This window comes from Hyperoodon ampullatus, assembly GCF_949752795.1.
Source record: "Hyperoodon ampullatus genome assembly, chromosome: 1".
NCBI lineage: Eukaryota > Metazoa > Chordata > Mammalia > Artiodactyla > Ziphiidae > Hyperoodon > Hyperoodon ampullatus.
This window is the reverse complement of record NC_136914.1, coordinates 167,341,851-167,365,305: the sequence shown is the minus strand read 5'-3', so window position 1 is coordinate 167,365,305 and position 23,455 is coordinate 167,341,851.

Here is a 23,455-nt window from a genome sequence, read left to right as displayed (position 1 = left end):
ATACTGAAGCTTGTTGGAGCATCCTGGATGGGGAAGACATAAATGTGCTGGAAGAGTTAGGTGTTCTGATTCCATGGGAGAAGGCTCAGGAGCTCTGCATTCAGGACTCTCCCAACCCCTGCCATATTTATCTCTTCATCTGGCTGTTTCTGAACTGTATCCTTTATAATAAAACTGTCGTTTTAAGTATTGCTCCTTCTTGAGTTCTGTGAGTCATTCTAGCAAAAGCAAACTGTTGAGCCAGAAGAGGTCATGGGAACACCCCCTCAAATATACCACAGATTGAAGAATGGTTGGGTACATGATGTCAACCTAGCCAATGAGGTGGCCAAAGGAGAAACTGCCCTGTGTCGTGCTGGACAGTGGTAGGATAACGTGATGCCTTGATCTGGGGCTGCAGCAGCATCATGGCTGACTCATTGAGGATGGACCAAATGGAAAAATGTAGAGCTTTTGATGAAAAGCACCACTTCAGGATTTCCTTTTGGCAAGGGGGTGAATCACTGCCCAAGGTTTAGGCCACTTCACTGATGTGTGTTCTGCGCCTTGGAGCAGAAAGCCTTAGGATGCAGTGGGGAGGCCAGAAAAGGAAACCCTGAGGCTTCCTGAGACTTCCAGAGACGAGATACTCCTAATATATGTAGTCGTGTGACTTAATCCTGGGAGAGAGTTTACTGGGTGTCAATGGGAATACTTCATATTTAAAACAAGTCCTGTCACAATCCCAGAGGGAATTTTTAAAAAGGAATTTAACAAAATGATGCCCCCAATTCATCTAGAAACATAAACAGAAATGACAATTAGAAAAAAAAATGATATGACCAGTTCCACAAAATATTAAAACAATTTTTGTGTCCACATGCAAGTATATATGACTGGATAATAACAATGAAGAGCTCAGAAGAGACCCCATGACTCATTAACAATAGAAAAAATGCAAATTGAAATAATATATACTGCTTTGTTTAAGAATAAAGTTGAAAAATGATTCTAGACCCATAGTGCTGGTCAATGTGTGTAAGATGGATAGGCTCATATTCTGCTTGGGAGAATATAAGTTGAAAAGACCTTCCTAGAAAACTGTTTGGAAGTTTGTAGCAAGAGCCCTAAGTAAATTAGTACACCTTGATGTAATTATTCCAATTTTGACAATATATCCTAAGGAAATAATTCTAAATAAGGAAAATGCTTTATGTAGGCAGATGTTTATTATTGTAATAATGAAAAATGGAAACAAATTAAATTTTCAACAAGCAGGGGGAATTTAAGTCAATTATGGCACATATACTCTCCTCTTGTGCAAATATTAAAAATGATGGTTATGAAAACTAAATTAGCAATGAGAAGTGCCTATAATTTACTATGAAAAAATGATATAAAATTATATACAGTATAATTACATCTTGAAAAACAACAATTGTGTGGATAGAGAAACGTTGGGAGGAAATGTAACAAAACACGAATAATAGTTGGATTTGAATAGTGGGATTATTAAGATTTTTTTAACGTTCTAAATTTCTATAAAATACTACTTTTATAATAAATAATTTTTAAGAATCAGAGTAATTGCCTTAAAAAATGTACACGGTGTTATGTTAGAGTTCTCCAGAAAAATAGAATCAATAGGAGGTAGACATTATGGGGAGGGGGAGAGAGAGAGATGTATCATAAAGGTTTGCCTTGCGTGATTATGGAGTATGAGAAGACCCATAACTTGCCATGTGTAAACTAGTGGCCCAGGAGAGCCAGTGGTGTAGTTCCAGTCCATGTCTGAAGGCCTGAGAATCAGGAGAGGTCATGGTGTAAGTTCCAGTCTGAGTGCAGTAGAAGCTCAATGTCCTAGCTTGAAAATAGGCAGAGAGTGAATTCTCCCTCACCCAGCCATTATTCTATCCAGGCCTTAGACAGAATGGATGAGGCCCACCCACATCATGGAGAGCAATCTGCTGTACTCGGTCTACTGATTCAAATGCCAATCTCATCCAGAAACACCCTCACAGACGCACCCAGAATAAAGCTCAAGCAAATATCTGGACACTGAATGACTCAGTCAAGATGACCATAAAATTAACAATCACCTGTGTTAAATCTGTGATCACAGTAGCATTATATTAATTATTTCACTCCATCTTTCAATAGATACACATATCTGTATATATCTTAATATATCTTTATATGTATATATCTCTATAACTACATATGTATCTACATGTGTGCATGTATATTTGTATGCATGTAAATGTAGCTGATTCATATGTGCCAGGCATAATTCTAGGCCCTAGAGAAGCCACAAGACAAAGTCCATAGCCTTATAGAGCTTATAGTCTAGAAACTGAAACAGATGAAATTGGAAAACAAATAAATAAAAAAAGAATAGGACTTTAGGCAATGAAACATATGATGAAGAAAAATAAAAGAGAATAATGGGATACGTGAGGGTGCTATTTTCAATAACATTGTCAGGGAAAACCTCTTTGAGGAGATATTTGAACACAAACCTTAATGAAGTCAGGGAGTGATCCCGGTGACAAAGGGTGGGACGTTACTTGGGGGTCTTGAGGAAGACACACTCGCCAAGGTAGCTGGAGATGAGTGGAGGAGGGGTGTGAGGAAATAAGGTCAAGGGTGGACAGGAACGAGAGTAAGTATAGCCTTATGGGTTTGGGGAGTGGTTTGGAATTTACTCTGGGGGCCAGTAAATGGTAGTGAGCTGGAAAGTGACTTACTTAATTTATTTTTATTTATTTATTCATTTATTTTATTGAAGTATAGTTGATTTACAATGTTGTGTTAGTTTCTGGTGTACAGCAAAGTGACTCAGTTACATCTATCTATCTATCTGTCTATCTACCTATCTATCTATCTATCTGTCTTCTTTATCATATTCTTTTCCATTATGGTTTTTTACTGGATATTGAATATTGTTTCATGCTATACAGTAGGACCTTGTTGTTTATCTGTTTTATGTATAGTAGTTTGTATGTGCTAATCCTAAACTCCTGATTTATCCCTCCCCCACCTCCTTTCCCCTTTGGTAACCATAAGTTTGTTTTATGTGCCTGTGAGTCTGTTTCTGTTTTGTAAATAAGTTCATTTGTATCATACTTTAGATTTGTTTTTAGAATGTGTTTGAACTTATATGACTACCAGTCAAAAGCAAGTAGATACAGGAATGGGTTAACATATTGAAAAACACTGTAACCACAAATCAAAAACCTACAATAGATTCACAAAAATCAAAAAGAAGAAAACACAAGCATAATATAAAAGAAAACCATCAAATTCCACAAGGAAAAACAAAAAGGAAAAGAAAGGAACAAAAGCAAATGGAAAACAAGGTTTAAAATGTTAATATCTATCAGTCTATCCATAATTACCCTAAATGTTTGATCTGATTTATAATTTAAATGCTGGCTGCAAAGTCGACTCTAGGGCAGGTAAGAGTAGAAGCAGGGAGAGAAGTTCAGAGGTTGTTGGCAGCAGCTCAAAGGAGAGAGAGGGGTTCCCCTTTGCTGAAAGGGGAAGGATGGCACGGATCTCTCAGAACTGACTGAGGCTGGGAAATGGATGGAAGTGGAGGGAACTCTGGAGAAGTGGATAGAGATGCCAGAAGAGCCTGGTCTCCATGGATTGGCTGCAGTGATCATAAAGGGCCGTTAGTGTCCAAGAGTGGAAGCGGTTAGCTCAGCTTGTTATGAGCCTGTCCCTGGCTGGATGGGGGTGGGGTGGGGGAAGTGGTGCAGACACAGAGAGAGAGGATCTGTCCCAATCTATTTCCATAGTGCGGGATTCCTTATAAGGAATATTGGGCACTTGTGAAGTGGAAGGATTGCTATGAGGGGAGATGGGCTTTGGGTACAGCTACAGGCAAAGAATGACATATTCATTTTCATATTCAACTAAATAAACACATCTAGTACCAGTCATTGTTCTGGGCAATTTCTCTTTGATAGACAATGTCCTGAATTAACACAACCAGTTCTCCAGAAATACTTGCTAAATAAATTCATGTGTTCCTCCCCTAAAACCTATAAGCATCATGAGGTATGTTTAAAATATTTGGGAACTGGAACTCAGAAGAAGTAAGTAAATTTGCCAAAGTCCTACAGCTAGTAAAATGTAATAATTAAAGGTCTGACGCGCTTGGGTCAGAATCTCAAATCTGGCACTATCCAGCTTTGTAACCTTGGGAACGTTACTCCACCTCTCTGTGCCTCAATTTACACATATGTAGCATGGGCTTAATATTAGCACCTACCTCACAGAGATGCTCTGAGGATTAAATGAGATTATGAGCAGAGCTGATGTTACTATTATTAGAGCTGAAGTTCATTCCCAGGTTTCTGGCTCTAAATAAATGTACTATTCTTGGTGCTTGCCTGACTTCTTATAAAACTACACTACTACTCAAAATCAAATCAAAACAGTCATCTGACATTTAATAGGAGCCAATTTCTCTCAACTACCTTGCACATAGAAGAGTCTGCTCATAACCAAGACCAGCCAGGAGAGCTGCTCTTTCTTTTCCAAAAGGAAGTTTGTTTGGTAGAAGCATCCTGGTGTGTAGGGAGCAGCCTTGCCTGCTGAAAGAACACACCATCACTCTGTTTCTCCTGCATGGGCTGGACCTTCTGCTTCTTCCAAGTCCAGTTTCCCTGAGGGTGTCATATGTCTCCCCAAAATGGACCATTGCTGCCTTGGGAACAATGTGTCAAATATTGAACAAAGGCTCCATTTAGGCCCTGCCACTGGAGAGCTGAACCAAGGGTCAAATTCTGTTTTGGGTTTTTCCATGTTGCATCTCTGTTCACTTTAGCACATACTTTTGGGGAATACAGACTACAAACCTCTTCCCACCCCATCCCTTGCCACACAAACTGCAGCTCTGTTCTGAAACTTCTGTCCCTCTAACCTTGCATGGTGGACCTTCTTGTTAGTTGAGGGAAATGCTTTTCTGGTGGTGCCTGTTTGGAAACACATTTCTTCCAAAGCACATGAGAGTATCTCAATAATCACTGCTCACATCACCCCATGGAGGGAGGGTGTTTCCATTTTATTAGTAGAAACTTATACCCTGACTTAAAATTGGAAGGGTTATTGAAGACGATCTTGTGGTCCTCCTTTCTGATGTTTTAGGGTGCTTGACAATATTACTGCCTAGTGGTGACCCTGTTCTGCCTTAATTCTACTCCATATGATATCTATTACAATTTCAAACAATCTCATTTTGATTGAAGGAACGTTGCACATGAACTAGGTGGTCGAATCACTTTCTTGGAGTAGTCTTTTTACGTCTGAATTAGAGTATTTGTATGAGAAGAGCATTTTGTCATGTTGACAAATTTATTTGGCCCTAAGATAGAGGGTAATAAACTTTTGGGGAGTATTCTTTTTATTTTCCATTTGCCCTTCCAGATCCACTTTTAACCCTCCTCTGCCCTGCTCTGTGACCCAAGAGGCTGACTATTATGGATTTCATCAGTGGGCACTCCTGCCCTCTGATTTCTTGTTGATTTTAATGATGTCAGGGTGTGTCTTATCCCAGATTCCTCACAAAGCACAATCGGGTTTATGTGCAGGTAGTTTATTTTGGAAGTGATAGTAGGGAGTTGGAGTGAAAGACTAGGGAGAATAAAATAAAGGAGGAGGCAAAGGCAATATAAGGACCTCAGTGTGGGCTGCTGCACTGAACAACTAATCCTTACTCCTGCTAGCTCAGTGATTCTGAGAAGAAAATAGAATAGGCTTCAGCATTTTCTACCAGAAGTGTGCATGGGAGAAGCAATTAACCATTTTCTCCAGTCTTCATTACCTGAAGGTTGCCCCATGGGCTGTTAATTGCCCCCACATTTCTGTGTTTCTCATGGATGAGTGCTGAACTGGCTGTCATGGGCGTCAGAGAAGACCTGGAGCAAAAACAAGGACAGAGCAGTGTGTACATGAGTGGAGGTGCTATCAGCCTGAAGCAGGTCAAAACCTGCACGGAATTGTTCACCAAAACTGTGGCTGGGATTTGAGATGAGGGCAAGATAGTGTGATTTGGTGTACCAGAGATCTCATATACTGTGTATTTATTCCCCCTGGCTCCCTCCTTGCTTATTTGTTTCACTCTTTCTAAGGTTATAGTTCCTACTGGGTGGCCTCCAAAAGTGGGATCTGAGCCAATATCTCTATCTCTGAAAGTGCCATAGAGTAAGAGACCCGAGGTGCCAATATAAAACCTGGTTCTGGACTGGGGAATCCAATGCCCAAGGGGGCAGCAACTGTAAAACCACTAGTCCCAGAAGGTATCATAAGTGTGGGGAAAAAAACATAAGAAACATCTACTCAAGATGAATCTGAAAAAAAAAATTACGAAATATGTGCTCAAAATAATTATCACAGAAGATTGCCTACAAACTCAATGAACAGGGAATTTATTGTTGAGGAATTGTAGGTATTAGAATCATCTTCTAAGAAGGGGTCAAATGATATGGATTAAACCCTGAAAACAATAAAGGAAGACATCATAACCATAAAGAAAAAAACAAGAAATTATGAGGTAAAAACAGGCAGGTATGAACGAAGAACAGAAGGATTTTGAGGGGGAGATGTCTTTTTTAAATGAACTTTTTTAGAAGACCTCTAGATTCTATAGAATGATTGCAAAGTTAGTTTCCCTTATACCACATACCCAGTTTCCTTTATTATTAACATCTTATGATTATGGTACACTTGTCACAATTAATGAACAAACTTAATACATTATTATTAAGTAAAGTTCATACTTACTCATATTTCCTCAGTTTTTCCCTAATGTCCTTCTTTTTTTTTTTTTTTTCCAGTTCTAGAATCCCATCCAGGCTATCACACCATTATATGTATTAGTCATACTTCCTTAGTCTCTCCTCTGTTAGGCAGCTCAGTGAGGCTATAGGCTGACTCAGAGGATATTTAAAAGGAAGAGAACAGAGTGGAAATGTTGGCTCTTGGGGCATTGAAACAGTGCAGATGGAAGTGAGTTCTGAACCAGGTAGGTCCAAAAGAAGGCATTACTTTCCACAAGCCAAGAGCCAAGAACCATGCAAGGGAGTCTCAGTAGTTGTTGCTTGTTTTTAATATGCTTAAAATAGAGCTGACTAGTGTCAATCAAACATATGCCAAGATGGACCAGCTTTTGGGACATAAAACAAACCTTGTCAAATTGAAAAGAACTAAAATTATACAGAATATGTTCTTGAGGCACCACTGAATCAAACTAGAAATCAATAGCAGAAAAATAACAAGACAATCTTCAAACACTTTGGAACTAATCAGTCAAATAATTCACAGAACAAAGAGAAAGACTCTAGAGAAATTTTTAAAAAATACATTAAACCAAATGAAAATGAAACTATAACATGAAAATTTCTAGGACACAGCTAAAGCAGTGCTGAGAGGAAAATTTATAGCACAAAAAGCCTACATTAGAAAGGAGGAAAAGGTTTAAGTCAATAACTTAAGCTCTCACATCACGAACCTAGAAAAGCAAAATAAACTCAAAACAAACAAAGAAATAATGAATATTAGAACAGAAATCAATTTAATTGAAAACAAAAAAAATAGAAAAAATTAATGAACCAAAGAGATCATTCTTTGAAAAGAAAAATGCAATCAACAATCTCTATCAAGGCTGACACAGTAAAGAAATAAGACACAAATTACTAAAAGGAATGAAACAGAAGATATTACTACACACCCTGAAGACATCAAAAGGAAATAGGTGAATACTATGAACAATTCTGTGGACATAAATATGACAATTTATGCACAATGGACCACTTCCTTGAAATACAAACAGCCACAACTAACTAATATGAAATAAATAATTTGAATATACCTATAACTACTAAAGAAATTGAATTTGTAATTTAAAAACTCCAAAAAAAAACTCCATGCCCAGAAATTTCTATGGTAGAACTCTTCCAAATGTTTAAAGCATAATTAACACAATTCTATACAATCTTTTCCAGAAAAAAGAAGAGGAGGGAACACTCAACTCATTTTTTGAAGCTACTCTTACCATCATACCAAAACCAGACAAAGACACAAAAATTCTGGACAGAGTATTAGCAAATAGAATTCAGCAATATGTAAAAGGAACCATACGCCATGACCAAGTGGCCTTCCTCCTACAGATGAAACGTTGGTTCAGTATTGAAAAATCAGTCAGTATAATTCCCTATAATAACAGTCTAAAGAAAATCACATGATAATATAAATTGTTGCAGAGAAGGCATTTGAGAAAATTCAACAGCCATTAATGATGAAAACTCAGAAAAATAGGAATAGAGAACTTCCTCAACTTGAAAAATAGCATTTAGAAAAAAATAACATTTTATTTAATGGTGAAAGACTGAATGGTTTTCTTCTAAGTTTGGGAGCAAGTCAAGGGTGACCACTCTCATCACTCTTTTACAACTTAATGCTGGAAGTTTTAGCCAAGCTTAATGCAATAAGGCAAGAAAATGAAACAAAAGGCATAGAGATTAGAAAGGAAGAAATAAAACTGCCCCTCTTTGCAGATGACATAATCGTGTGTGTAGAAAATCCCACATAAGCTAAAAAAGGCAACAACCAACAAGTGAGTTAAGCAAGGTCACAGGAGACACAATGGATATGCAAAGATCAACTTCATTTCTACATATTAGTAATTGATACCAAAATAAAAAGTATATTACCATTTACAATCATTCATCAAAAAGAGAAATACTTAATGGTAAATCTAACAAAACATGTGCAGGACTTGAATTCTAAAAACTACAAAATGCTGATGAAAGGAACCAAAGAAGATCTAAATAAATGGAGAAGCATACTGCGATTATAGAGCACAGATTCAACATCATAAAATGTTAGTTCTCTCTCCCCAGAGTTATATACACATATAACATAATTTCTCTCAAAAATCCCAGCAAGATGCTTTATAGATATAGACAAGATTACTTTAAAATTTACATGGAAAGACAAAGGAACTAGAATTGCTAAAACAATTTAGAAAAAGAAGGATAGAGTGAGAATAATCTCTCTAATTTCAATACTTATTATACAATTATAGTAAACTAGAGAGTGTGGTATTGGCAGAGGGATATACATGTAGATCAATGGAACAGAATAGAGAACTCAGAAATAGACCCACATGAATATGTCCAGTGGATTTTTGACAAAGACAAAATCAATTCAGTGGAGGAAATATAGCCTCTTAATAAACGGTACTAGAGCATTAGGTGTCTGTAAGTAAAAAAAGAAAGTGAACCTTTACCTAAGTCCCATATCTTATAGAAAAATTAACTAAAATTCAATTACAGACTTAATGTAAAACTATAAAACATTTAGAATAAAAACATAGGAGAAAAATCTTCAGGATCAAGGGCTTGACAAAGATTTCTTAGACTTAACACCAAAGCACAATCTATAAAAGGAAAAAAAAAAGATAAATTTGACTTCATCAAAATTAAAACATTTGCTCCATGAAAGGTCCTGTTAAGAGGATGAAAAGACAGGCTACAGAGTGGGAGCATATATTTGCAAACCATGTATCTTATAAAAAACTAGAATGTAGAATATATAAGCAACTCTCAAACTCAGTAGTAGAAAAATAAACCATCCAATTAGGAAATGGGCAAAAGACACAGAGAGACATTTCATCAAAGAGGATAAATGAAAGGAAATAAGAATGTGAAAATAAGTTCAAAGTTACTGGCCATTAGGGAAATGCAAATTAAAACCATGATGATGTATCTTTACATATCTATCAAAATGGCCAAAATAAAAGTAGTTATAACACGAAATTCTGGCAAAGATGTGTAGAAACTGGATCATTCACACGTTGTGGGTGGGAAGATAAAATGATATAACTATTCTGGAAAACAGTTTGGCAGCTAAAAAAAACACTATACATGCAACTACTATACAACCCAGCAATTATACTCCTGGGCTTTTATTCCAGAGGAAGACATGTTTATATAAAACCTGTACACAAATGTTTATAGCATCTTTTTTTGTAATAGCCCCAAACTTGAAACAACACAGATATATCCCTCAATGGGATATACAACCTGTAGTACATCCATATCATGTAATACTACTCAGCAATAAAAAGGAGCATACTTTTGAGACAGGTGACAACTTGGATGTAGCTTTTGAGAATTATACTGAGTGAAAAAAAAAAAACAATTCTCAAAGGTTATATATTGCATTATTCTGTTTACATAACATTCTTGAAATGACAAAAGTATAGAAAAACAGAATAAATTAGTGGTTACCAGAATTTAAGGAGGAGGTGGGAACAGCAGGGAAGAGGTTTTGGTGATAAAATGCAGAGTAAAGAACCCTTGTGGTGATGGAACTGTTCTCTATCTTGACTGCATCAATGTCAATCTCCTCTTTGGGATATTGTACTCTAGTTTTGCAAGATGTTCCCATTGATGGAAACTGGGTGCATGAGATCTCTCTGTATTATTCTTACCACTGCATGTATATCTACAATTATCTCACAATAAAAAGTTTAGTTTAAAAATAAATAAAAATAGACCTGAAAGGGTGTATGCCTGTGCAGCAGTCTAACTAATGGCTTTTTACATTCCTGTTGAAGTGTATAATTCTACTCCTGCTCTTATTCTTGTTTCTTTGCCTAAGAGAAATTATATATGGACCAGCACAACTTATATTGATATCATTTTCCTATTTAAAGTTGTGTGTGATCAAACTTGAATCTAACTCAAATGTGAGTATTCAGTAACAGAATGTATTATGTGAAAGTACCAGTGAATACTTGGTACACAAAAGGAGTTTCCTTATCATTTGCTGAATTAATGTATTAACAAAGGATTGAAGGAAGCTACTTTCAGCCATTAAAATTCGATAGTGAAAATACCCGTGACATATTTTCACAGAACTAGAACAAATAATCCTAAAGTTTATATGCCCATATACATATACATAGCCTTTCATCACAAAAGTTATTGTGCAAAGTGACATTTGCTGAATTGTGGTGAGATAAGCCCATATCTAGCCATCGATGCCCCAAACTCATGAAATGAGATCTCAAGCCCAATTTGAAATAAGAAGCACGTCTCCTTAAACACCCTGATCCCTATTTTCAGATGACAGTTAAAATCCAGAGGATTTTCTAATTTGTTGTAGAAGACAAGGGGAGTGCCTTGAAGGGATTTCATGTGGATTGCATTCTGTTCTGCAAAATCTGACTTTTTTTTTCTTTGTCACTGGTAGTGTTTTTTTTTAACATCTTTATTGGAGTATAATTTCTTTACAGTGTTCTGTTAGTTTCTGCTGTAAAACAAAGTAATCAGCTATGTGCATACGTATATCCCCATATCCCCTCACACCTGCATCTCCCTCCCACCCTCCCTATCCCACCCCTCTAGGTGCTCCCAAAGTACCGAGCTGATCTCCCTGTGCCATGCAGCCGCTTCTCACTAGCTATCTATTTTACATTTGGTTGTGTATATATGTCAATTCTACTCTCTCACTTTGTCCCGGCTTACCCTTCCCCCTCCCCGTGTTCTCAAGTCCATTCTCTGTGTCTGTGTCTTTATTCTTGTCCTGGCTCTAGGTTCATCAGAATCTTTTTTTTTTTTTTTTTTAGATTCCATATATATGTGTTAGAATGCGGTATTTGTTCTTCTCTTTCTGACTTACTTCACTCTGTATGACAGACTCTAGGTCCATCCACCTCACTACAAATGACTCAATTTCATTTCTTTCTATGGCTGAATAATATTCCATTGTACATGAGTGCCATATCTTCTTTATCCATTCATCTGTCGATGGACACTTAGGTTGCTTCCATGTCCTGGCTATTGTAAATAGAGCTGCAATGAACATTGTGGTACATGACTCTTTTTGAATTATGGTTTTCTCAGGGAATATGCTCAGTAGTGAAATTGCTGGGTCGTATGGTAGTTCTATTTTTCATTTTTTAAGGAACCTCCATACTGTTCTGCATAGTGGCTGTATCAATTTACATTCCCACCAAAAGTGCAAGAGGGTTCCCTTTACTCTACACCCTCTCCAGCATGTATTGTTTGTAGATTTTTTGATGATGGCCGTTCTGACTGGTATGAGGTGATAGATACCTCATTGTAGTTTTGATTTCTCTAATGATTAGTGATGTTGAGCATCGTTTCATGTGTTTGTTGGCAATCTGTATATCTTTGTTGGAGAAATGACTATTTAGGTCGTCTGCCTATTTTTGGATTGGGTTGTTTGTTACTTTGATATTGAGCTGTGTGAGCTGCTTGTATATTGTGGAGATTAATCCTTTGTCTGTTGCTTCATTTGCAAATATTTTCTCCCATTCTGAGGGTTGTCTTTTCATCTTGATTAAGGTTTCCTTTGCTGTGCAAAAGCTTTTAAGTTTCATTAGGTCCCACTTTTTTATTTTTGTTTTTATTTCCATTTCTCTAGGAGGTGGGTCAAAAAGAATCTTGCTATGATTTATGTCATAGAGTGTTCGGCCTATGTTTTCCTCTAAGAGTTGTATAGTGTCTGGCCTTACATTTAGGTCTTTAATCCATTTTGAGTTTATTTTTGTGCATGGTGTTAGGAAGTGTTCTCATTTCATTCTTTTACATGTAGTTGTCCAGTTTTCCCAGCACCACTTATTGAAGAGGCTGTCTTTTTTCCATTGTATGTGCTTGCCTCCTTTAACAAGATAAGGTGACCATATATGTGTGGGTTTATCTCTGGGCTTTCTATCCTGTTCCATTGATTTATATTTCTGTTTTTGTGCCAGTACCATACTGTCTTGACTACTGTAGCTTTGTAGTATAGTCTGAAGCCAGGGAGCCTGATTCCCCCAGCTCTGTTTTTCATTTTCAAAATTGTTTTGGCTATTTGGGGTCCTTTTTGTTTCCATACAAATTGTGAAATTTTTTTGTGCTAGTTCTGTGAAAAATGCCATTGGTAGCTTGTTAAGGATTGTGTTGAAGCAGTATATTGCTTTGGGTAATATAGTCATTTTTACAATGTTGATTTTTCCTTTACAAGAACATAGTATATCTCTCCATCTGTTTGTATCATTTTTAATATCTTTCATCAGTGTCTTATAGTTTTCTGCATACAGGTCTTTTTTCTCCTTAGGTAAGTTTTTTTCCTAGGTATTTTATTCTTTTTGTTGCAATAGTAAATGGGAGTGTTTCCTTAATTTCTCTTTCAGATTTTTCATCATTGGTGTATAGGAATGCAAGAGATTTCTGTGCATTAATTTTGTATCCTGCTACACTACCACATTCATTGGTTAGCTCTAGTAGTTTTCTGGTAGCATCTTTAGGATTCTCTAAGTATAGTATCATATCATCTGCAAACACTGACAGTTTTACTTTTTTTCCAATTTAGATTACTCTTATTGCTTTTCTTGGCTGATTGCTGTGGCTAAAACTTCTGAAACTTTGTGGAATAATAGTGGTGAGAGTGGGCAAACTTCTCTTGTTCCTAATCTTAGAGGAAATGGTTTCAATGGTTTTCACCATTGGGCATAATGTTGGCTGTGGGTTTGTCATATATGGCCTTTATTATATTGAGGTAGGTGCCCTCTATGCCTACTTTCTGGAGAGATTTTATCATAAGTGGGTGTTGAATTTTTTCAAAAGCTTTTTCTGCATCTATTGAGATTATCATGTGTATTTTACCTTTCAATTTGTTAATGTGGTGTATCACATTGATTGATTTGCATATATTGAAGAATCCTTGCATTCCTGGATAACTCCCACTTGTTCATGGTGTATGATCCTTTTAATGTGTGGTTGGATTCTGTTTGCTAGTATTCTGTTGAGGATTTTTGCATCTATGTTCATCAGAGATATTGGCCTGTAGTTTTCTTTTATTGTTACATCTTTGTTTGCTTTTGGTATAAGGGTGATGGTGATGTTGTAGAATGAGTTTGGAAGTGTTCCTCCCTCTGCTATATTTTGGAATAGTTTGAGAAGGATAGGTGTTTGCTCTTCTCTAAGTGTTTGATAGAATTTGCTTGTGAAGCCATCTGATCCTGGGCTTTTGTGTGTTAGAAGATTTTAATCTCAGTTTCAATTTCAGTGCTTGTGATTGTTCTGTTTATATTTTCTATTTATTCCTGGTTCAGTCTCGGAAGATTGTGCTTTTCTAATAATTTGTCCATTTCTTCCAGGTGTCCGTTTTATTGGCATATAATGCTTGTAGTAATCTCTCATGATCCTTTGTATTTCTGCAGTGTCAGTTGTTACTTCTCCTTTTTCATTTCTATTTCTCTTGATTTGAGTCTTCTCCCTTTTTTTTTTGATGAGTCTGGCTAATGGGTTTTCAATGTTATCTTCTCAAAGAACCAGCTTTTAGTTTTATTGATCTTTGCTATTGTTTCCGTCATTTCTTTTTCATTTATTTCTGATCTGATCTTTATGATTTCCTTCTGTTAACTTTGGGGTTTTTTTTGTTGTTGGTGTTATTGTTGTTCTTCTTTCTCTAATTTCTTTAGGTGTAAGGTTAGGATGTTTATTTGAGATTTTTCTTGTGTCTTGAGGTAATATTTTATTGCTATAAACTTCCTTCTTCAGACTGCTTTTACTGCATCCCATAGGGTTTGGGTCCTCGTGTTTTCATTGACATTTGTTACTGGGTATTTTTTGATATCCTGTTTGATTTCTTCAATGATCTCTTGATTATTGGGAGTATATTGTTTAACCTCCATGTGTTTGTATTCTTTACAGTTTTTTCCTGTAACTGATATCTAATCTCATAACGTTGTGGTCAGAAAACATACTTAATATGATTTCAATTTTCTTAAATTTACCCAGGCTTGATTTGTGACCCAAGATATGATCTATCCTGGGGAATGTTCCATCTGCACTTGAGAGGAAAATGTATTCTGTTGTTTTTGGATGAAATGTCCTATAAATATCAATTAAGTTCATCTTGCTTAATGTGTCATGTAAAGCTTGTGTTTCCTTATTTTCATTTTGGATGATCTGTCCATTGGTGAAAGTGGGGTGTTAAAGTCCCCTACGATTATTGTGTTACTGTCGATTTCTCCTTTATGGCTGTTAGCATTTTCCTTATGTATTGAGGTGCTCCTATGTTGGGTGCATAAATATTTACAACTGTTATATCTTCTTCTTGGACTGAACCCTTGAACATTATGTAGTGTCCTTCTTTGGCTCTTCTAATAGTCTTTCTTTTAAAGTCTATTTTCTCTGATATGAGAATTGCTACTCCAGCTTTCTTTTGATTTCCATTTGCACGGAATATCTTATTCCATCCCAACACTTTCAGTCTGTATGTGTCCCTAGGTCTGAAATGGGTCTGTTTTGTAGCCATTTGTAGACAGCTTATGTATGGGTCTTGTTTTTGTAGCCATTCGGCCAGTCTATGTCTTTTGGTTGGAGCATTTAATGCATTTACACTTAAGGTCATTATTGATATGTATGTTTGTATTACCTTTTTCTTAATTGTTTTGGGTTTGTTATTGTAGGTCTTTTCTTTCTCTTGTGTTTCCTGCCTAGAGAAGTTCCTTTAGCATTTGTTGTAAAGCTGGTTTGGTGATGGTGAATTCTCTTAACTTTTGCTTGTCTGTAAAGGTTTTAATTTCTCTGTCGAATCTGAATGAGATACTTGCTGGGTAGAGTAATCTTGGTTGTAGGTTTTTCCCTTTCATCATTTTAAATATATCATGCCACTCCTTTCTGGCTTGCAGAGTTTCTGCTGAAAAATCAGCTGTTAACCTTATGGGGAGTTCCTTGTATATTATTTGTTGCTTTTCCCTTGCACTTTCAATATTTTTTTCTTTGTATTTAGTTTTTGATAGTTTGATTAATATGTGTCTCAGCATGTTTCTCTTTGGGCTATCCTGTATGCTACTCTCTGTGCTTCCTGGACTTGATTGACTATTTCCTTTCCCATATTAGGGAAGTTTTTGACTATAATCTCTTCAAATATTTTCTCAGACCCTTTTTTTCCTATTCTTCTCTGGGACACCTATAATTTAAATGTTGGTGTGTTTAATGTTGTCCCAGAGGTCTCTGAGATTGTCCTCAATTCTTTTCATTCTTTTTCTTTATTCTGCTCTCTGGCAGTTATTTCCACCATTTTATCTTCCAGGTCATGTATCCATTCTTCTGCCTCAGTTATTATTTTATTGATTCTTTCTAGATTATTTTTAATTTCAGTATTTGTGTTGTTCATCATTCTTTGTTTGCACTTTTGTTCTTTTAGATCCTTGTTAAATGTTTCTTTTATTTTCTGCATTCTGTTTCCAAGATTTTGGATCATCTTTACTATCATTACTCTGAATTCTTTTTCAGGTAGGTTGCCTATTTCATCTTCATTTATTTGGTCTTGTAGGTTTTTAACTTGCTCTTTCATCTGTAAGAAATATTTTTGTTGTTTCTTTTTTTTTTTTTTTTTTTTTTGATGGTTGGTGCTGTATTCCTGTCTTACTGGTTGTTTTGCCTGAGACATCCAGCACTGGGGTTTGCAGGCAGATGGATAGGCAGTTGGTCTTTGTACTGAGATGAGGACCTCTGGGGGCTCACTCTGTTTGATATTCCCTGTGGTCTGAGGTTATCTGGTAGTCCAGGTGTTTGGACTCAGAGTTCCCACCACAGGAGCTTGGGCCTGACCTCTGGCCTGCAAACCAAGATCCCACAAGCCGGTTGCTGGGGGCTCCTCCTACCCCCTTAGGTGTCCGTGATCCCCACCAGTGCCTGGTAGGTGCCCTCTGCCAGTTATTTTTAAAGCAACAAGGAATATTAATTCTAATGTGACATTCTTGATGAACCTCATGTCATCAAAAAGTGCATGTTAGAAATAATTACTTCTATATGGAAGGGAAATAATATACTAAAGTGTTTCAGATGTGCAATAATAAAGTTTTTTTTAGGAATTTTAAAATAAAATTATTTTTCTAGGTAAGCTAAATATAGCTATAAAACTTAAACATGACTGAACAAATCTGACATTTGATTCTATGCAACTTTTAATAAAAAAAGGTTTTCTTTTTCTGTCACCACCAGCACATATTACACATCCTTATTACCTGTATTTATTCACTTAACAATTGTCTATCAAAATTTCTACTACGTGACAGGCACTGTTGTAAATGTTGAGGCTATGAGAGTGACCAAGGTAGACAAGAGTTCTGACTTCAGATGCATGGAAGCAATCAGATTAATACAACAATTATGGATTTCAACTGGGTTATGAAGGAACTAGATAAGATGAAGGTGGAGAGGATGGACCCACTTCAGAATGTGCGGCACAGGAGACCTTATGGAAATTGAGGTTAGCACACTGAGAAGAGGTTTGGGGGAAGAGCATTGCAGGCAGAGGAAAGAAGTGATGTGACGGGTCTCAGGAGGGAGGAGCTTGACATTGTCTTGGGAAGCTCAGGGGCACACAAACAAGACAACTGGACTGCACATGAAACAGCAGTGCTTTAATCATTATGTTCACGATAAAGCGTCCAGCTATGCTTTAACCATGATGCAAGCCTAATCCCCTCATTATACCACGCTGTTTCTATTTCAGGTTATGAAATGTCACGCTGGAGGGGAAATGATTGCACCATTTTCAGACATCTGTCTTCTCCTGCCCTCTGGCATTGGAGCTCCTGGTTCAGGTCTTGCAGACTCCAGCTTGCTGACAGTGGATTGTGGCATATTTCAGCCTTCATAATCACATGAGCCAATTCCCATAATAAATCTCCTTTTATATCAATATATCTATACATATCTTATTGGTTCTGCTTCTGGAAAACTGACTACTACAGTTGTACTGCTAACAATACCTAATTCAATTGATGGCATTCCTTAGTTGGTGAGTACTCAGTTTAGAGGTAATTGAGTGAGCAGATAGGTGTAAGGTCCAACTTGACTGTTCAGTAGAAAATACTCTTCAAATGTACCTGGAAGCATTATAAAATGTTCAAAGATATATTTTCTAAAATCTCAGGTGCTTGATTGCTTCTGATTAAAACTTACTTAAAGTTCAAACCAGACAGCTTTATATATTAATAGAAGTCTAAATTTAAGTTTCAATTATTGTTGAAGCTGTATCCATAGTTGTAAAGAATTATAATCTTTTGAATTGTAATGGAGATTATTCACAGACATAGTCCCCATAACTTAGTATATTACTATATATTGTTATTAGTACCATATTCTTGCCATTTGGTGTATGATGCCCAGGTGCTAACATAATGCAGTTTCTTCTTCATCTTATACTAGCAGATGAAAGGGGGCCTGAAATAACCAAATAAGAGGGTAGAGCTAGGATTAGAGCTCATGACTCTTAACTTCTTACACTAATATTTGCCTCCTTCCTCAAACCTGTTCTGATAATTTTCTGGAACACAGTCATGGACATGTATTTATTAAATGGTTGCTTTTCCAACAAATTGCACTTGTCATTGTGGTGAGCACATCTCATGATTCTACTGGATCTAGTCACTGTCCTGTATGCTGAGGTTACAGCCATTAGTGCCTCCCATGTGAGTTTCACAGTAGCGATGTAGACAAGGCTATGATGCAGGTACTACGAGAATGCAAAGTAGTGAGGACAAGAAGAGGAGAAATTGTATATCCCAGCTTGAGTGAGTGTGGGGTGGAGAGGAAGCTAATTGAAAGGAGGCTTCCTGGAGGAGTTGGCAATGAAGCTGGGCTTGAAAATCTCCATAATCTGGCACAGTTCGATCTCTGACCTCATTTTCTGTTCTGCCCAGCTTTGCAGTTTGCACCCTAGACATGCACACAGTAGGCTGCTTTGTTTGCTCAAGCTTTTCCCTCTCCCTGAAATCCCCATCTCACCTCTTTTCTCATGGTTAAGTTATACATATTCTTCAAGCCTAAGCTCAGTTTTTATATCTTCCAGGAGACATTCTTTAAATTATTAGATTGAGCTGTTTACCTTGCTCTGTGTTTTTGTGGCCCATTGTATATATCTCACCCTTGCTTTAATATGCTATTAAAATTATCCAACTGTTCCTAGAATTGATCATAAACACCTTGTGTTATTTATCTTCATATTGCCCATTCTATCTATCTATCTATCTATCTATCTATCTATCTATCTATCTATCATCTATCTAATCTTTATATCCACTACTAAATGCTTGATAAATATTTTTAAGTTGAACTGCAATATAAATTTATGCTAAAACTCTCCTGAAAATACTGCAGACTTGATGAATACTGCCTGGAGTGGACCTTAGCTCTAATCCAGAAGTGGTTGGAAAGACTTGCTTTATTAACCCCTGACTATAGTGTTCTGCACAGCTGTTGCTTACTGGAAATTGACAGCAATATGTAGGCATAACGGCTTTTGCTGACATAGCTATTGCTTCAAAGTGTTGCATGGTGTCACCGACATTCAAAGTGTTGAGTCCTTTCCTTCCATGCCTATGGGTGACACATTCTTTTCAGTTATATTGTTCTCTGTTGGCTTCTGAAAGACCAATGAGATGGAAGTGTCCAGGTAGATTGAGGACCACTATAGCATCTGAAGCAGTTAAATGACAAGCAGCTTCAGCAGCTATTCCTTTGTAAAGACAAGCCAAGCAATAGTCAAGACTATGTGGTATTGATGTGAGGACAGACATATAGGTCAATTGTTGAGAATGAGAATCCAGAAATAACCCCCCCACACACACTTACATGATCAATTTATTTTTAACAAAGATGTCAAGGTAATTCATTTGGAAAAAATAGTCTTTTCAACATATAGTACTGGATTAACCAGATATCTGTATGAAATAATAAAAAAAAACCTTGAACTTTGCTTCGCACCATAAATAAATATTAAATTGACCATAGACCTAAATGTAAGAGCTCAAACTATTAAACTCTATAAGATAGCATAGGGTAAAATCTTTGTGACATTGGGTGAGAGAAAGATTTCTTGAACAACACACCAAAACCAGAAACTAAGAGAAGAAAATGATAAAATAGATTTCATCAAGATTAAAAATTGTTGCTCTCTGAAATACATAGGTAAGAACAGAAGAAGGCAAACCATAGACTGGGAGAAAATTTTTGCTAAACATATATTCAACAAAGGGCTTATATTCAGAATATAGGAAGAATACTCATGACTCAATTATAAGGCAATCCAGGTTTAAAAAAATACTAGACACAAGACTTGAACAGAAAATTCACAAAAGAAGATATCTTAATGGTTAATAAGCACATGAAAAGATGCTCAACATCACTAGTCATCAACAAAATTGCAAACTAAAACAATGAAGAAAAAGATATTACTTCACATTCACTAGGATGACTACAAAAAAAAAAGATCAACACTAATATCAAAGGTTGGTATGAGAATGTAGAGCAATTGGAACTTTCATACATTGCTAGTAGAATGCAAAATATGGTATAGCCACTTGGAAAAGAATATGGCAACACCTTACAAAGTTACTTATATTTATTATATGACTCAGCATTTCCGCTTCTAGGTGTTTATCCAAGAGAAACAAAAACATATATTCACATAAAAATGTGTGACCATTCTAGCCAAAAACTGGAAGAAATCCAAATGTCCATCAACTGATGATAGGCAAATTGTGTACCACAGAATACTAATCTGCAATAAAGAGAGGATGACATATTAGTACCTGCAACACAGGGATAAATCTCAGAAACATAATTCTAAGTGAAAAAGGCAAATGCAAAATATTGTGCATTGTGTGATTTCAATTATAGAGATTCTAGCAAAACTATAGTCAGAGAACGTAGAGCAGTGGTTGCTGGAGGCCAGAGGTATGACAGAGGGAGGAGAACAAGTATAATAGAAACAAGGAAGGAACCGTTCTGTATTTTCGTTGTCATGGTGACTATGATTGTATACAATTACCAAAATTCATCAAGCTGTATATTTAAAACTTGTGAATTTTATAAATAGCATTGTGAAAAAGAGAAAAAGAACAAAACAATACAAGCTAATGCTTGCTGGGAAAATTAACATTGAGTTGAGAAATAGCACATGAAAAGGAGAAAATCTAGGCAATGACATAAGAGAATGCAGCAGGATGATCCTGGTTGTTCTACCTTCCTGGGCTGCTTGCAAACCAAATCTGACAGAAGCATGGTTGTTGCATGATCCTGTTTCTGGAAAAGTTGGGAGAACATGTTTCTGAAAGGCAGTATGTAGCGAATGGTTCATCATCCGGTAGAGGGTTAAAAATATTAACATGGTCAAGATTAATACTTGCCAATTATTTACTTGTTTGGTGCGTGCACTTTACCATGATTACTTAACAGGAGATGGCATTTAGCTGAATTACCTTGCACATAAATACATATTCCTTGAAAGAATGAGGTAAAAAAAAGACATACACGAGACCAATCCCTATTTGGTCTTTGGGGATGTGTTGTGTGTGAAATTTCTCAAGTTTACCAAAGCTAAATGAGCTTCTCAATACATTTATTAAATGGAACATACTACTGGTTATATCAAATATTTCACATGATTGACAATAACAATAAAAGGCCTAAAGGAGATATTTTAATCCTTGAAAATTATTACTGTAGATAATTCTCTGTGGCAGGTACCTTTGAATGGGCCAGATATGCTACTTGATGCTGGTTATAAAATGATGAACAGACATGTTGCCCATAGTCTAGAATAGGAGTTAATGCACAAATATCTGAGTTCCTTTTTTCAGCAATTTTCTATTTCTTTTTGAGAGCTTAAAAATTACTCATAGTGTGAATTGATGCTTAATATTTTCTATATGTACTTCACGGTTCACAAGGTTTTTAAAACATTCTATAGATATGGGACGCAGTTACCATGGAAACACACTTTCTGATTTGGTTTTTGCATTTCTTCCTATGGTATTGTCACTCTTGTCCTACTAAAGCAAGCAGTGTTTTCTTGCCTATTTAAAAACAAACTTTTTAGTGAGGTATAAAACCTACAGAAAAATGCAAGAGTAATAATCATCAGCGTGATGAATTATTCACAAAACAAACAGCCTGGTTTGGGTGTGTGTGTTAGATACATGCATGGGGTGTGTCTGGAAACAAACCACACACAGTCATTTTAGGAAGTCAACAAGGTCTTAAGTTGAGAAAGAAAGAACAATGCAAGTGTGCTACTTAGCTGGAAGGAGGTAAATAACATGATACTGTAAAAGTGTTAACACTTAAAGGTGTTTGCCTCTCAGGAGTGAGAATTGGGGATGAAAAGGTAGTGGGGCAATATTTTACTCTTTTCATAATTTATGTATTTGACTTTTAAAAACAATGCATCTTACATATTACAATTTGAAAAATAATTTATTTACAATAAATTAATCAACATCTATAATCTATCCTCCTCCACTCCAAACAAGGCCTTTGTTATCATTTCAAATATTCATCTAGGTTTTTATTTTGTTTAAATTGAGTTTTATTTTTACCTTAATGATGTTATTTTAAATTATGTCTCTACTATTCAGGACTTATTTATAAATCTAAGCCACATTTTATTTTTTAACTATACGTTAGACCCACAATAGTGTCTAGTATCCATGTTATGATTCTGACACCAATTACAATATGTGTTTTTTCCAACACACCACCAAGCAATTCTTTGACACCATATATATGTCCTACAACTCAACTCAGTTCAGACACTATCTACCTGGTGATAGTGTCAGATCCCATAGGTTAAGTAAGGGCTCAGTCCTACAAGACGGCCCCCCTCCTCCCACTTCAGTCGAAAAGTCCAGGTTGTCTGTCACCTGTGCTTCTGACTGACTGGCTATAGATTGAAGGTTCCAACAACCCCTCCTTGAGTCTGATTAATTACCAGTTTATTATAAAAGAATATAACTTAGGAACAGCCAGATGGAAGAGATGCATAGGGCAAGGTATGTGGAAAGAGCATGGAGCTTCCGGACCCAGCTGTCCCTGAGCCCACCGACCAAGGTGTTCACCAACCTGGAAGCTCTCCAAACTCTGTCTTTTGGGTTTCTATGGAAGATTCCATACTTTGGCATGATTGATTAAATCATAGGCCATTGGTGATTGGATTCAACCTCCAGACCCTCTCCCCTTCCTGGAGGTGGGCCAGGTCAGGGGTGGGGGGGGAGGATATAGGGGGATTGAAAGTTCCAACCCTTTCTTCCCCATCCTTAGGCACTTTCCAAAAGTTACCTCATTAACAAACTCAGGGTGTGGTTAAAACCAGTTTGTTATGAATATCAAGACCCCCTTAATCACTTTTATCACTTAGGAAATTCCAAGAGTTTTAGTTCTGTGCCGGAAACCAGATGAAGTCCAGATATATATCTCTTATTATTTTTCATGATATCACACATCTTCCTGTTTCCTGGATATTTTGTTGTTATTCCCTCTTTTTGGTGGAATAGATCTTCAAGTACTTCTCTCAGAAACGATTTGTGCTAAATTTTGAGTTCTTTACATTCTTTGCTCATGCAAAAATTCAAGTCAAATGCTAACTCTTATGT